Source organism: Ovis canadensis, chromosome 1 (genome assembly GCF_042477335.2).
Source record: "Ovis canadensis isolate MfBH-ARS-UI-01 breed Bighorn chromosome 1, ARS-UI_OviCan_v2, whole genome shotgun sequence".
In the NCBI taxonomy this organism is placed as follows: Eukaryota; Metazoa; Chordata; class Mammalia; order Artiodactyla; family Bovidae; genus Ovis; species Ovis canadensis.
The window spans coordinates 269,872,481-269,885,511 of record NC_091245.1 but is presented as its reverse complement, the minus strand read 5'-3'; the positions used below and the strand labels follow the sequence as shown (position 1 = coordinate 269,885,511).

The 13,031-nt window shown below is 48.6% G+C and overlaps 1 pseudogene; it reads left to right on the top strand.

Moving 5' to 3' along the window:
* Positions 1-10,962: 10,962 nt before the first annotated feature.
* LOC138431058 (U2 spliceosomal RNA) lies at positions 10,963-11,065 on the top strand (annotated as a pseudogene).
* Positions 11,066-13,031: the final 1,966 nt, after the last annotated feature.

Here is a 13,031-nt window from a genome sequence, read left to right as displayed (position 1 = left end):
GCCATTGGCTTTGTCTCACCTAGCCGAAGGAGGGAAGCCCGTGAGCCTCTCCAGGAAGTGGTCCTATGGGCGGAGCGCACCTGGCCTGGGCATTGGCTGCAGTTCACCCGGGCGCACCAGCGGCCTGCACGCCTCTCTCCGAAGAGGAAGAGGGCATAGGAGCAGAGGGCACCTGGCCTGTGTCACGGGCAGGGTGCACCTTGGGGGCGTTTGTGCGCCTTCTCCCAGCTCCTAGGCTGTGGGTCCCAGGCGAGCTTTCAGGGGTCTCCATTGTGGTTGGAAATGACCATTTCATGGGCTTCTGGGTCCCTATCTATCGGCATCCAGTGAGCGGAGTGAAGGGAGGCGTACCACAGGTAAGGGGGCTGGGGCTCAGTGGCGCAAGGTGGAACAGGGAACCATGTATTACGCCCTGTCTTTTGGCACAGTCTCGGAACCCCCTAACCCAGCGGTCACATAAAGGGCTCACCTTTGGGGGTAAAGGCTTTGAGGACATTTCTGAACCTTTACCCCTTTGCATAAAGCTCAGTCCCGTGTGGTTTTCCCAAGCAGCCTGGTGCCACCAGTGAGGTCCTCAGGAAGTCCAAGAGATTTATCCTGCCTGGTGATTTCACCTGCTGGGACCCTACAACCCCCACTCTGGCTGGCTGGCCCAGCCCCGCTGCCTGCACTTTTGCCACCCAGCGGGCCCTTGACCACCTGCTGGGATGGGAGAGGGTAGGGTCTTGGGATTGCACCTTAGAAATTTAGTAGGGTGCATAGATTTAAAAACCTGGTGGCCACCCAGACAGAAAAGAAGGAAGGAAAGAAAAGAATGGAAGAAGGGAGGCAGAAAAGAATGCTGCCTTTCATGGTGGAATCCATGGCTGTCCTGCTGAGAGGGGCCTTTCCATGGGGACCCTGTGCAATGAGTTTGGTGTCTTGGAACTGAATAATTAGAACATGTAAAACTTTTAAATTATTGTAGTGGTTTAATTTAAAAAAAAAAAAAAACCCTAGACCCTCTAGTTCAGTTCAGTCGCTCAGTCGTGTCCGACTCTTAAGTTTTTTGCAAATTGAGGTCTAAAAATTGAAGGTCTATTTTCCTTCCACTGTGGCATTCTATAAATAAATGTGCTTTTTTTTTTTTTAGAGAAGAGTCAGAAAAGTGAAGGAAACTGAAAACCCAGAGGTGCCCCTGTAGTTTGGCGGAGGCCTTAGAAGATCACTTGTAAATGCTGTTGGCTGATGGGCACAGAGCTCTGCAGGTTATCCTTTGCATGGACAATTATTTGTGGAAATCCAGCTCAGAGCCATCTCCTGATGTGTAAGAATTTTCCAGACTAGACCCCTAGGCAAATCCCGCAGGGCCAGGGGTTCCTTGTATTTGTCTGAATGAAAACCAGCAATGACGTATTTTTCTTTAAATCTGGCCTATCATCCAGGCCTTAGAGCAGGGCTGGGTGATATTTCCCCTCCCCGTCAATAGACTCGGGTTCCAGGAATGAATTTTAGTCAGTTGTCCATGTTTTTACAGATGAGGAAACTGAGACCCAGAGAGGGTGGAGGACTGTCCAAGGAAGAATGGGATATCCTTCCAGGAACCCTGGCTCCTGGGTTTTTAATGAGCTTCCTACCCAGCATGGTCATTAATTGGCAAGTGTTGATGTTGAGGATAAACTATTCGTGGAAATGTAAAAGGCTTTTTTAAAGAATGTGCCTATCAACTATGCATCTTATGGAGTATTTTCACTGTATTCCCCAGTGCTGGGAAAGTGCTGGGCACAGGGCAGATGCTTCAAAATTTTTATTGAACAAGTTCAGCCTCACATAATTATATCCATAGTGTCAGCAACGCTGAGGTATATTAGAACAGCGGTCTTCACAGTTGGTACTTCAAAGATCAGTAAAGAAAGAAAACTATTTTTATTAGGAAGACTATAACAGAATTGCTAAGTTTTAAGTTTATCCCACAAGGATATTTTTTAAAAATGAAACAAATCTCTCCTATCATCACCAAGGCTACTGGAGGTCTGTTGAGGACCCCATGCAATGGAGGCTCTATCTCTTGGGATACCCCTGCCTCAGTATCTCCCTAAGCCAGCAACCTGGGACAGCTAAGTACCCTTGAAGTTCCTTCCTTGACCTCGGGAGCTTTTGTGGAAGATAATTTTCTGATGGGCAGGGGTAGGGGGAGGTTTGGGGATGATTCAAGTGCAGCACATTTACTGTGCACTCTATTTCTATGTCTATGCTATTCCCTGGTGGCTCAGCTGGTAAAGAGTCTGCCTGCAATGCTGGAGACCCAGGTTCAATCCCTGGGTCAGAAGGATCTCCTAGAGAAGGAAATGACAACCCATTCTAGTATTCTCGCCTGAAGAATTCAATGGACTGAGGAGCCTGGTGGGCTACAGTCCATAGGGTTGCAAAGAGTTGGACACAACTGAGTGACTAACACTTATTTCTATTATTATTACATCAGCTCCACCTCAGATCATCTGAGGCATCCACCTCAGATCCTAGAGGTTGGCAGTCCCCTGCTTTATTCCCTCTCTCATTTTCTACACAGTTCCAGCCTGCTTTCTCTTCTTCCTCTTCCACCTGCAGAACTACCTGCTAGGCTCCCCTAAACATGAAAGTGGCCTCTTTCCCTCATTTCCCTCCCGGCTCCTGAGTCCCTTCTCTTAACTGGGTTTCCCTGATCTCCGTCTAGATGCCTTTGCCCCGGATGGCACTAGTGGTAAAGAACCTACCTGCCAATGCCGGAGTTCAATCTTTGGGTTGGGAAGATCCCCTGGAGGAGGGCACAGAAACCCACTCCAGTATTCTTGCCTGGAAAATTCCCATGGACAGAGGAGCCTGGTGGGCTATGATCCATAGGGTCGCAAACAGTCAGACATGACTGAAGCAACTTAGCACCGCATACCAGAGGACCTTTGAACTGCAGACTCGTGATTGTTTTGGCTCTTTGGAGTCCCTTGTCATTCCACGTGTATGTTAGGGTCAGCTTGTGTATGACCAGATTGCCCAAATGACCTTCTGTTTTCCTGCAAAGCTACGAGACCACCAGATTCCAGACCTCCAGTTACGTGAGCACAGGACTCAACTACAGGCTAAAAATTAACCATCCCTTCAGGGAATTTTTCATTGGTGGAGTATAAGAAAGAGCCCATCAGAAGAGGAAGACACTGGTTCTCCTTAAGGGCCAGTCACCCTCTCATTTCCCTCTGATAAATTTCCCTTTTCTTACCTGACTGCCCAGCTTGCTCTCTTCTCTGCACTCGCCTTACATTCTGGTGCCAGAACCTGGGAGGGAAGAGCCGCCACAACTGGGTGTGCTCCTCTCACGAGCCCGTCTCCAGTGGTCCCCTCCCTTGGACCTTGCCAAGAAGCCGAGATGAGCCCCAGGATGGGACTCTCCACTTGCCTTGCTGGACTGACATCCACACACCTGCCCACATTCCATCCATCATTTACAAGGGCGAGTGAAAGCCCATCCTCTCGGATCCTCTCTCTCTTGCCTCCTTCCCAAGTCCCTAGGGCTAGTCAGGAGGATCTCCAAGGCCCTCAGGCCTTTGTTCAGCCTTATACCCCATCTGACTTTGAAACAGTGGATGCCCATTTCAAAGCAGACTGTTACTCTCTGAGAAAGTCAGGGGAACAGGAACGCCTTTTCTCTCAGACCTTTCTCCTTGCTTTCTCTCGCCCTTTTCTCACCTCCCTATCTGGCCGCAATGGGAAATTCTCAATCCCAGCCCTCAAAATCTACTCCCCTAGAATGTCTTCTCTGAAACCAAAAAGGCTTGGTCTTCCAAGGAGAGAAAAGACCAAAAAGACTTATTTACTATTCTAACACTGCCTGGCCGCAATACAGACTTGATAATAGGTCCCAATGGCCTGAAAATGGAACTCTCGATTATAATACTCCACAGTCAGTTCAGTTCAGTTCAGTTCAGTTGCTCAGTCGTGTCTGACTCTTTGTGACCGCAGTATGCCAGGTCTCCCTGTCCATCACCAACTCCCAGAGTCCACCCAAACCCATGTCCATTGTGTCAGTGATGTCATCCAACCATCTCATCCTTGTCATCCCCTTCTCCTCCAGCCCTCAATCTTTCCCAGCATCAGGGTCTTTTCAAATGAGTCAGCTCTCCACATCAGGTGGCCAAAGTATTGGAGTTTCAGCTTCAACATCAGTCCTTCTAATGAACACCCAGGACTAATCTCCTTTAGGATGGACTGGTTGGATCTCCTTGCAGTCCAAGGAACTCTCAAGAGTCTTCTCCAACACCACAGTTCAAAAGCATCAATTCTTCAGTGCTCAGCTTTCTTTAGAGTCCAACAGGACTACTGGAAAAACCATAGCCTTGACTAGACGGACCTTTGTTGGCAAAGTAATGTCTCTGCTTTTTAATATGCTGTCTACTCCATAGGACCTCGATAACTTCTGCCATTGCAACAGCAAGTGGTTAGAAATCCCTTGTGTTCAGGCTTTCTTCACTCTCATCCCTCTCCTTGTGAATCCTGCTCTACTTCTGAAATACTCTCAGCCAGCTCTGGGCCACATCCTCCTGATACAATGTCTCCTGATCCCTGTTCAGACTTTTCTTCTTCCTTCAACCCTTCCAACTACAGCCTATCTAACCCTATGGCTGCCAACCCCATTGTAGCTGCTCCAGACCCAGTTCCACAGCCTCCACCTTACGCCCCTCCTCCCTCCCTCCTTCTCAACCACAGGCCACCGCCTCAGCTCCCAAACCCCCTCCCCGGCCTGTTCCAGAGGCAAGCTCTGAGACCTCAGCCCCACCCTCTACCCTGAGGGTCCCATGGTTTTACCCAGACCTCCCTAGATCCCCTCCCCACACCTGATCCTGAGCAACTTTAAAACAGGAAACTTGACAGCAGGAGCCCGCTCCTTTCCCTGCTCCATCCTCCCTTTAAGGGAAGCAGCTGGAGCAGGAGGCAATGTTCAGATTCATGTGCCATTATCCCTCACCGATTTGTCTCACATTGAAAAGCTGCTTGACTCTTTCTCTTTAGAACCTGATAATCTAAAAGAATTCAAGTATCTTACTCACCCTTATGACTTAACCTGGCATGATATTTACATCACACTTTCCTCCACTCTCCTCCCAGAAGAGAAGGAACAAGTATGGCAAGCCTCTCAGGCGCATGCTGCTAAGGCACACGGGACAGAGGACACTAAGCCCACAGGGGCAACGGCCATCCCCCGAGATGATCCCAACTGGGATTATCAGGCAGGGAGACCTGCACGAGCAACCCGTAATCATATGGTTGCTTGCCTCATTGTGGGCCTTCAGAAGGCAGGGCATAAAGCCGTCAACTTTGAAAAGCTCCAGGAAATAAAGACTAGATGAAAACCCAGCACAATTTAACAGAAGCTCTACAAAATTATGCAAAATTAGACCCTACTTCAGCAAAGGGCACCATTGTCCCTTTGGATGACACCCATTTTATCTCCCAGTCATCCCCAGACATCCAAAAGAAACTAAAAAAGGCAGAAGGCCCTCAAACCCCTCAATGAGACCTTTTAAATTTAGCTTTTAAGATTTTCAATAACCGGGAAGGACAGGCAAAGCTAGAGAAGGCCCAGGGAGATCGGGCCAAATACCACCTTTGAGCCACTGCCCTACATGGCTCCAAGCCTCCACCAACCAGCAAAGAAGGAAGCCCCCAGGACCCTGCTTCAAATGCGGCAAAGAAGGTCACTGGGCTGCTCATTCCTAAACCAAGGCCCCCTCCAGGTCCGTGTCCAGCTGTGGCACAGCGGGACATTGGAAGGCCCACTGCTCAAATCCCCCTCCAGGGATCCAGACATCCCCTCCCGGTCCCGATCAGGAGTCTTCTGACCCATCTCTGCCCAGCCTCCTTGGACTCGCTGCTGAGGACTAAAGGTGCCCAGGGCCCCAGGCCCTGACTCTCATCACCTCTGTGGAGCCCAGGTTAACTCTTACAGTGGCAGGTAAGCTGCTCTCCTTTCTCATTGACACAGGGGTCACTTACTCTGCTATGCCTGCTGACTCCAGAAAAACCAAGGTCTCTCAGGTCTCTGTTATGGGGGTTGATGGTTTAATATCTACACCATGAATAACCAAGCCTCTACCTTGCACACTTCAAGATACCCCATTTTCCCATTCTTTTCTTATACTCCCCAAATGCCCCACTCCTATTCTTGGGAGAGACCTTCTCTCAAAATTCAAAGCCTCTATTACTATCCCAAGCCCACCCTCTGATCTAGCCTGGGTACTGCTCCTCAACCCCACCTCCTCGCCCCCACCCCAGTACCCTCCTCGTCTCTAAACCCCATAGTTTGGGATACAAATAACCCATCTGTTGCCTCTCACCATGCTCCAATTCATATCCATCTCAAAGACCCCTCTAAGTTTCCCAATCAACCACAATACCCCATCTCCCAAAAACATCAACAAGGGTTAAAGCCTATCGTCACTAAACTCCTACATCAGGGCTTCTTGTGCCCAACTTACTCTCCCTATAACACCCTATCCTATCCATCAAAAAGCCAAATGGCTCCCATCGCCTGGTCCAGGACCTGAGACTTACCAATGCAGCTGTTATCCCCATACACCCAATAGTTCCAAATCCCTATTCTCTTCTCTCTCTCATTTCCTCTTCCACTACCCACTTCACTATTCTAGACATCAAAGATGTCTTCTTTACCATCCCTTTATATCCAGACTCTCAAGACCTCTTTGCCTTTACCTAGACTAATCCAGACAATCACGGCTGCAATAGCTGACATGAACAGTCCTCTAACAAGGCTTTCGTGATAGCCCTCATTTCTTTGGCCAGGCTCTAGCATGAGACCTAACCTCTCTTGATCTTACTCCGAGTAATATCCTCCAATATGTGGACGATCTCCTCCTTGGTAATCCTTCACGTACACACTCAACAACACACTATACAACTCCTCAATTTTCTAGCCAATGGAGGCTATCAAGTATCTCCCACCAAGGTTCAGTTCTCTCTTCCTAGAGTCACCTATCTTGGAGTCCTTTTAACACCAACAAAAAGATATATTACTACTGATAGAAAGTCCCTTATATCTACCCTACCACTCCCTACATCAGAAGCAGAGATCCTGTCCTTCTTGGGGTTAGCTGGATATCTATATCTCTAGATTCCTAATTTCACCCTCTTGGCACAACCCCTATATTAAGCCACCCAAGGAGCTCTTTCAGAACCCCTAGAGCTAAAATCAAATATCCGTTGAGCCTTTAAGACCCTTAAGCAAGCCATTCTCTCAGCCCCAGCTCTCACACTTTCTGACCTTTCTTACCCCTTTATACTCTACTGAGAGATACAAGATTGCCCGAGGAGTTTTGGCCCCTGCTTCATCCCTGTCATTTATCTATCAAAGCAATTAGATCCCACAGTTCAAGGACTGATGGCCTGCCTACGTGCTCTGGCAGCAGCTGCACTCCTCACTCAGGAAAGTAAGAAACTGACTTTTGTCATTCATTCATCACGTGGCTTTAAGGACTTACTTTCTCACAAATCCAGGACCCTTCTATCTCCTTCACCCATTCAGCTAATTCATGTCACCCTTCTTGAATCTCCTAAGTTCTCCTTTGAACACTGTCCTACTCTCAATCCGCCACCCTTATCCCTAGTTCTTTTGAGCGCCCCATCCATACTTGCAAAGAGGCATTCATTAGAAGACCTAACATCCCATTTCTCCCACATTTCCTCAACCCCTTTAAATAACCCTGACTTTCCTTGATATATTGATGGCAGCTCCTCTACGACATCAGAAGGAAAAATGTAGCTGGATATGCAATTGTTTCTGACACCAAAATTATTGAATCCCAACCTCTCCCCTCAGGAACCTCTTCCCAAAAGGCAGAACTTATTGTGATAACTAGAGCCCTTACCCTTGCAGCTAATAAGAGAGCAAACAGGTACACTGATTATAAATATACTTTCCACATCACGCACTCACACGCTGCCATTTGGAAGGAACTAGGGCTCCTGTCTACTATAGGCTCTCCCATAACAAATGCCCCGCTTATATACTCCAACTTTTAAAAGCAGCTAACATTCCAACTGAAGTAGGCATCATACATTGCTGAGGGCACCAGGTAGCCTCAGATCCCATTTCATGGGGCAACCATACCACAGAGACATAAAACAAGCCTCACTCTAATCATCAGCTCAATAACTTATGGTAATCCCCAACATAAAGCCCCTTTACCTCCCTGAAGAAAAAACACAATTATTACAAGATGAAGCACAACCACAAGGAGATTGTTTACAAAAACAGGGCCTCCATGTCCTTCCCCAATCTCAGGCCGCAGATTCTTACAGACATTCATCAGGCCCTGCAGGTAGGCATTAAACCTCTTTATCATCTCTTAAGACCTCTTATCACCTAGCCTAAACTTCTTTCACTCCTACAACAAATCACTCACTCTTGCACTATCTGCTCCTCAGTCTAACAGCAGGGAGCCCTAAAGCCTATTCCTTCACCCCAACACATCAGACTTGAGGACATATCCCAGGAGAGGACTGGCCAAATGACTTCACTCACATGCCTCCAACATGAAAAATAAAACTTATGCTCATTCTAGCAGACGTTTTTTCAGGATGGATTGAGGCTTTTCCTGTGAGATCAGAAACAGTTTCTCATACGAGAAATCATCCATTGCCTTGGCCTCCCACTCTCTCTCCAGTTCGATAATGGGCCAGCTTTCATCTCCCAAATCACTCAACAAATAGCCCAGTCCCTTGGCATAACCTGGAAATTACATATTCCTTACAGACCCAAATCCTCGGGGAAAGTACAGGATTCTCAAAACTCAGATAACCAAACTCACTCTAGAACTACCAAGGCCATGAACTGAACTCCTTCCCAAGGCTTTGGCTTGCATTGGGGCTACTCCACAGGCCCCATCTTTCCTCCATCCCTTTGAGCTCCTGTATGTGAAGAGGAAAAGAGCAGGCTGCTATGACTAAACTGACTCAATTTTGAAAGAAAGGAAATTCCATTTTGAACCCTCAGCAAACTTTGGTCCATATATCTGGTAGCCATGGAAATGACATATTCAAATGAGACCAAATGTTCCTACTGGACAAATGGACCAGGCTAATCTCACACCTAGACTCCCTGGAGCCAAGAAGAATGGTTTACTGCATAATCCATCACCTTCTATAATCTAGCTATGCCCATTGGTGCGGGCTGTACTGCATGACTAGTTGGCCTTTAGATTGTGAATCTTGACTATAACCTGATCGTATCTCCTTCTAATGTTTTCCTTAGCTAACTTGAGAAATCCAGGGATGTGGGTTAGGGCACTTAAGATATATAAGGTTGTCACAAAAGTCGGTCGGGGTCCCTGGCCAAAGGAGGAAACTCTGCCTCGGACCTGCCTATGTGATAAACTGCACTCCACTATTCACGCTGTCCTGTGAGTTTGTTTCCCAGAATGTTTGGCTATACTGTTTGGTGCACTGGCCAGGAAACTCCTCACTTTGAGGAGACAAGTCTCATTTGGGTCTACTCCATGGCCTTGCAACTTGGATCTCCTAGAGGGGGGGAAGTCACCTCACCCTTCTGGAGAGATTCTGCTTCTCAATGCCTGGACCTTTCACATTAGCAGGTAGTGAACAGCAACAGAGGAACTGAGAGCTCAGGTAAGGAATATTCCCACCCAGCAGGGTGGAAGAAGGGGCCTGGTCAACCCCCTGGGAAGAAACAGGAGCATGCTGACCGTGAATGTCAAAAAGGAGGCAGTATCTGCACTGTCCTGGTGTATATTATTACCATGTGATTACAAGAGGGCTTTTTGGGGAAAGCTTGGTTGTGAATATCACAAAGGAGGTGGTATCCACGCCGTCTTGGGGTAAACTCTTACCAGGCAATTGTGAGAGGGCTTTTGGGGGAAGAAACTTGGTCCTTGTATGCTCATATTCTACCCTCCCCAAGGAGGTATCCCATCTGTTGTGAAATTCTTAATCCCCTCAAGCTTGTCAGGATAGAAGGAAGGAGATACGTGAGTGAACATGGATTGGCCTTTCTGGAGACGGCCTGGGACATGGGGTGTCTAATTCATCTGTGTTTTCATCTGCACCTGATCAAGCCCACCAAGGCAGAACAGACTGTTAAAGTCAGAGGAGAAACAATCTGGGACAATGTGGTATTCTGGTTCAACTGTACCAACCAGCAGGTGAAATCACACCAATCCCCCTTTTCCCTTTGGGATCTAGCAGGTAAGGCTCTTCTCTCCCCAGTTTGGAAAGAGGTGGAATGGCAGTTCAAGTGTTTCATTGAGTGGAAATATCAGAAGTACTTAGGATGGATACCGGGAACTTCGTAGTCAGAACGAAAAGGAGAAAGAGAAGCTCTGAGAAGGTAAGCACAATGGGAGGAAGTGAGTCCAAGGCAACTGTATTGGAATGCATGCTGAAGAGGAGAAGGCAATGGCACCCCACTCCAGTACTCTTGCCTGGAAAATCCCATGGACGGAGGAGCCTGGTGGGCTGCAGTCCATGGGGTCACTAGGAGTCCGACTCGGCTGAGCTTTTTGTAGCAGGGCCCTTTCCTCTGGCTCCTCTAGTGGAGCACAGCCACTGATTCTGGTGTCTCCTTGCCTCTTCCCGTCAGTACTTACCAGGACAGGCAGGTATAGCTTGGGCGGTTCGGCTGTAGCTGGATTCTGGAAGTGTTGGCCAGCGGCTTTCACTTTTCGCTTTCATGCATTGGACAGGGGAGCCTGGTGGGCTGCCATCTATGGGGTTGCACAGAGTCGGACATGACTGAAGCGACTTAGCAGCAGCAGCAGCATGATTAAGAATTTTAAGAAAGGATTTGCAGGAGATTACGGGGTGAGGGTGATGCCTAACCAACTCTGCACACTCTGAGGTGGAATTGCCCTCTGTGAGAGTTGGATGGCCACCAGAGGGCACCATGGACTTAAATATAGTAAAAGCAGTCTATGCAAGAAGTCTATCGCTTCTCGGCCTTTTGGCTAAGATCAAGTGTAGTATCTGTTTATCAGTTTAATATCTGATACGTCCTCTTTCCGAGGACAATTTTTTGTTTGGGCTTCCCTGGTAGCTCAGAGGTTAAAGCGTCTGCCTCCAATGTGGGAAACCCGGGTTCGATCCCTGGGTCGGGAAGATCCTCTGGAGAAGGAAATGGCAACCCACTCCAGTATTCTTGCCTGGAGAATCCCATGGACAGAGGAGCTTGGTAGGCTACAGTCCATGGGGTCACAAAGAGTTGGACACGACTGAGTGACTTCACTTTCATGCAATAGTCACAAGAGAGCAGGGACACCTGGATCAATTCCCATATGTTGACTCATGGCTAGGGTTGGCTCAAGACCCTCCTCCGCAGGTGAAATTCTATATTCAGAAAGGAAAAGGAAAAATATTAATGGCACAAAAATTGACTGATTCAAAACTCAGCTAACCAAACTCCCTCTAGAACTACAAAGGCCATGAACCGAACTCCTTCCCAAGGCTTTGGCTTGCCAAAGAGAGATCCTGCAGGAGCCGGTCGGGGATGAACTGCCTCCTCCCCCGCACTAGGTGGCGCGCCGGACGCCTAATGCTCCACCGGGACCGGAGGCTGCTTTGATGCCCGATCCTGAGCCTGCTCAGGCTTCGGCAGCCACTCCCCTGCCAGCTCCCCCAGAGGTCGTGGAGCCGCCACCTCGATAGTCTCAGACCCCAGCGGCAGAAGCCTCTGGCCAACACTTCCAGGATCCGGCTCCAGCCAAACCGCCCAAGCTATACCTGCCTGTCCTGGGAAGTACTGATGGGAAGGGGCAAGGAGACGCCAGAATCAGTGGCTGTGCTCCACTAGAGGAGCCAGAGGAAAGGGCCCTGCTACAAACGCCCCTCAGAGAGTTACAGCAGCCTCCGGTTCAGGGGGCAGACGGCCACTACCACCAGCCTCCTGAAGCCTATTGTTACCCGCCGGTCTCCTCTATGGATATATTAAATTGGCAAAGACATACTCCACCATACTCAGGGGAGCCACAAGCCATGATTAGACTAATGGAGAGTATTTTTCAAACCCGCCGCCCTACGTGGGATGACATAATCCAAATACTAGTCTCCATTTTCAACACTGAAGAAAGACACCGGGTCCTAACTGTGGCTAGAAAATGGCTAGGAGAAATGACACCTGCGGGTTCCGTAAACCCACAGTCGTGGGCAGAACTAGCCACCCCTGATGAGAGGCCCAATTGGGACAGAGGGAGGAAGCGGCCACTTGAAGAGATTTTGGGCGGCTATTTTACAAGGCTCCGATAAGGGGACCTGAAAACCTATAAATATGACAAAACCCTCGGAGGGATTCAAAGGGAGATCGACTCACCCTCTGAGTTCTACGAAAGACTGTGTGAGGCCAGTGGATCCAGAGGCCGCTGCATCTCAGATGGTGATAAATGCACCCTTTGTGTCTCAAGCCTGCTCCAGACGCAAGCTTCAAAATGTAGACAGGGTATTGGCCATGACTGGCTTTCGAATAATTGAGATCGCTGATAAGGTATTCAGGATAGAGACATGGAGACAAAAAGGGAAGTTGAAAAAAGGCAGAGAGAAGATAACAAGAGGGCAGACCAGAAGGTCACAGTACTGGCCGAAGCCCTGGGAGGATCCCTCTCTAAACCACTCCAGCCCTCTCTGAACCAGAACCAGCCTCATGGCAGGCCCTCTACAAGAAGGCCCAGGGCTGCCCTACAACCAAATCAATGTGCCCGATGCTGGGGCTTCGGCCACTGGAAAAATGAATGTCCCCAAAATAGCAGGGGAAAGGATTTAGCATCGGCTGTTATAGGGCTGGCCAGACTAGAGACTGAATAGGGGTGCTGGGGCTCAAAGACACAAGGTCCCTGAGAGCTCATGGTAAAATTAAAAGTGGGGGACCAAATTATTGACTTTATTGTGGACACTGGAGCAGAAATGTCAGTGGTGACTGAACGGTGGCACCCTTCTCAACAAAGGCCACTGCTATAGCAGGAGAAACTGGGGAAGAGCTCATTAGGCTGTTCTGCATAGCCCGAAAA